This window comes from Sitophilus oryzae, unplaced genomic scaffold (assembly GCF_002938485.1).
Source record: "Sitophilus oryzae breed Bouriz unplaced genomic scaffold, Soryzae_2.0 scaffold_1063_pilon_pilon, whole genome shotgun sequence".
Lineage (NCBI taxonomy): Eukaryota > Metazoa > Arthropoda > Insecta > Coleoptera > Curculionidae > Sitophilus > Sitophilus oryzae.
This window is the reverse complement of record NW_022145686.1, coordinates 1,671,115-1,675,253: the sequence shown is the minus strand read 5'-3', so window position 1 is coordinate 1,675,253 and position 4,139 is coordinate 1,671,115. Positions and strand designations below refer to the sequence as shown.

Sequence of the window (4,139 nt, the reverse complement as noted above, 5' to 3'; positions counted from 1 at the left end):
TATGAATAAAATGAGGCAGAGGGAAACTGTAGTAAATGAAGCTATGGAGGTACTGAGTACAAGAAAATTAGCCAATAAGACCGGCGTGAATCGCACAAGTGTCCAAAGGATATTAAAAAAAAAACACAAGTTCCACCCGTACAAAATTCAGTTGGTACAAGAACTCAACAAAGACAATTTTGATCGTCGCTTGCAATTTTGTGAAACTATGAGTGAACGAGTGGCGAATGATAATAATTTCCTATTTAATGTGTGTTTTTCGGACGAGTGTACTTTCTTTTTGGACGGTGTAGTTAATCGTCACAACTGTCGGTACTGGGCTGTGGACAAACCCACGGTTTTTCACGAGGTGCACACACAAAACCCTCAGAAATTGAGTTTATATTAAAATGTGTGAGCTGGTATTTTTGGAAATTCTATTGCGGGTTAGTTTAACGATATTGAGAAGAACTTCAACGCACAAGTCACAGAACGGCTATCTAGCAACTACCGCACCTGATCGTTCAAACTTGTAGCAAGTGAAAAAAAGCGTAAACATCTAGAAATAATAAGAAAAAAACTCAAATTGGTCAAAAGAATTTATCCTTATCATTTACTCTGATAAATGTTTAAATAAACTTTTCAAATTTCAATCCTTCATATTTTCTCAATGACTCGACCGATTTTCAAAAACGAGGCGGGGAAATATAGAAAAAAAAGCTCTTTTCTTGCGGTGCTACTTGACCCCCCTTCCCATTTCAAAGAAGTTGGGGGATGACACCCCCGCTTAGAGTGTTGAAGATTTTGCGATCATTTTTGGGGCAAAAGTTGTCCCCGTCACAAACAAAATTGACGTGTTTTTGGATTTTTTGAAAAAATAAATACCCTGGCCGTTATGCCTTGCGGAACGTGTTCGATGGGCCACCCTGTATAACTAATACTTAATAAGGTAAAACCAAAAAGCTTCAAACTTTCTGTATGATTATTGTTTAATTTATTTTTAATTTATACGTATTTTATGTTTATTATTTAGTAAAAATTACTTTTTGTGGGGGGGCTCGCTCTTCTTACTCCTAATAAAACAATATATATGTATACTCGTATAATACTTCTGTCTACAGATTTTAATCGGCATAGTTCTGAGCAATAAAATTTGGGAAATAGTAGAGGCAAAAAATAACAGGTTCCACCGAGATTTGAACTCGGATCGCTGGATTCAAAGTCCAGAGTGCTAACCATTACACCATGGAACCTCTATATTAACAAAATTATTTTTTTTACAAATTATTTTATAAATAAAAACTGATTATGATAATGCATGCAAATATTTACATATTTATATTAAGTTTAAAAGTGATACCGCTTTGAGCTCTCCATTAATTATTTTCAATTGCACTAAATAGCTACTGATAATTAAAACGTAAACAATATGAAAATTTATTTTTTGAAAATAGTTTTAAATAAATTATTGTATGTAGAGTATTGACGTGTTATTAAGAATTTTCAATTAGTATTTTATTCCCCGTGAATTGTAATTATACCGGGTGCGTTTCAAAAGTGGCTCACCTCTATAACTTTTTTATTTTTTCAGATTAAAAAAGGAGATTTGGTATTTTAGTATATGACATAAATTAGGATTGATTGACGTATTCAATTCTTTTTGGCCACTTCCTGTTTCACCGGAAATGACTACAACTTCCGATTTTTAAATGGCACTCTCGGTATTTTTTGACATTATTATATTCATGATAGAAAATGACACATGATTATTATATGATAGAATATGACACTCTGAATATAATGACATATCATATGTCAACTTTTGACATTTTTGCTTAAAACAAAATTGTATTTTAAATTCCAATCTAGAGTGCCATGGCTGTGTTAAAAACACTAATTTTTAATCAAGGAGCCTTGGAAAAATATATTTGATCGTCTAATGTTTTTACTGTCTTGTCCTGGCCGGTTAAGAAATGCCCAAATTGTATGCTGCTGTCTTTCACTGTCTTTCACTGCTGTCTTTTTACTGTTTCTTCATATCTCAATTTTTTCAAATGGAACGAGGGTGGCTCATTAGCATATTTGTAAAAAACATTTTTTTACGAATAATTTGGTACCACACACTTAGTATTTCGAGTCAAATTGTCGTTATGAATCGCATGTTGCAATTTCAAATAAACCATAGTCGAAAATGTCAAAAGGTGACATATATGTCATTCTATTCAGAGTGTCATTTTTTATGGAATAAAGTCACAAAATACTCTGCCAAACGGTTCTGTTTAAAAATCGAAAGTTGTAGTCATTTACGGTAAAACACGAAGTGACCCAAAACAATTGAATACATGAATCAATTCTAATTTATGTCATATACTACCATACCAAATATCGATTTTTTATCTGAAAAAATAATAAAAGTTTTAGGTGTAAGCCACTTTTGAGACGCACCCGGTATAGGTTGTGAGGGAGAGCCCCGCATTTTGCTGAAAGTATATTTCACGTAAATTAGCTAAAGCAATATCTAAAAGTTAACCTAACCACACATCTGTATTGATAGCTTCCAAGATTTACAAATAGCGGTAGTTTTTAAGTTTTCCTAATATATAAACAACTTATTAGTGGCTCTCAAAATAAGACAAGAAACACCAACAGCAGATAGCAGTATATACATAGGTACTTTTAATAATTCTTTAGTTTCTTTTATTATTAATAACGGCCTACTAATAAATATGAAATTTAAAGAAGGCGTCCATTCTTCTCAAAGAGACCTGGTTTAAATTAAAAAGAAGTATAAAAACCGATCGAGTCTTTTATACTTCTTTTAAATAAATATGATATTCTAATAAAAACTTATGAATATTATAGTAAATAGTGAAAATAAATATAGAGTGATATATGATTTTTGAGAAGCTTATTGCAATCCAGATCATATATTTTATAAATATATAGGGTGTGCCATGTAAAAAAAACATAACTTTAGTTTATATCTTTTAAAATATTTCTTTCGTAAGATAACAGACTACGCCACTGTATTCTACGTAAAAAGTTCTACAATAAGCAGTTTTTATCTTCTCGATACCTTTAACAATAACAGAGATACAGGGAGCGTCCCAAATTGCAAAATTTTCTGGGGGCGATGAAAATTTTGTTTACAGCATCTTCCATTTGACAAAAAAGTGGTACAGGTTTGTGCAAACCGTACCCTTCTATCTTCATGATTAGCGAAGATACCGTATGATATCAACTATAATGGGACACCCTATACATTCTAACACATATGTATTACATTTTTCCATATATTCTCATACATCTCCAAGGTTAAAGCAAGTTCCGAAAATTCGATTTTCTTCGTTTTCGGTGGGTCCGGTTAGCAACGGCCAACTATGGTCTTCTGCCGGAGGTGAGCAGTACCATTAGAAACACCCACCCACCCGTCCGAGCACCGAAACCCGAATCACTATGGCCCACTTGCAATCTGCGAGGCTCCCCCAACGACGACGTGGGAGACGCCTAAGGCTGCTATTACTTTCTTTTTTTTTCGTCGATTTTATACCTATATTATACGTTATGTTACGCCACCACCAGACGAAGCCTGTTATATATGGACAGGCCGTATTAGTCATTGTCTGGACGATTATATTATACAGGGTGTCTAAATTTTGGTGTAGGTATTAACGATTTAAAATATTAAACACACCACATGCAATAAAATGTAAAATACTGAGTTACCTAGATACTGTTGACTTGTTGAAGTGTCTTTCAAAAACTTGCTATTTGCGATACAGTATACAACTTACATACATTACCCATTGCGATAAAAAAAGTACTACAACAAAATATGGTTTAATCTGCTGGTCTATAATAAAATATTTTCTTTCAAACTGATAACTCAGTGTCATCAGAATTCTTGTGTCAGTGTCACGTAATTTTTAAAAAATGCCTTTAACTTTAGAGCAAAAAGCGATTATATTTACGCGATTAAGGGATGGGGTTCCAATAAGGGATACATTGCAGATGCATTAAGGATAAACAAAAAAACAGTGTTGTAGGCTAAATCCAAAATTCGAGAACATGGAAGTATTGTGAGATATCCTTGTAGACCAGCAGTTCTATCTGGGACTACTAATTCTTGTACTACTTTTTTTTATCGCAATGGTACTATA

General features: G+C 33.1%; 1 non-coding gene across 1 annotated transcript; it reads right to left on the bottom strand.

Moving 5' to 3' along the window:
• Window positions 1-1,160: 1,160 nt before the first annotated feature.
• On the bottom strand, window positions 1,161-1,232 carry Trnaq-uug. The gene has a single exon. It is a non-coding gene; the product is annotated as a tRNA-Gln (tRNA).
• Between the last annotated feature and the right edge of the window lie 2,907 nt (window positions 1,233-4,139).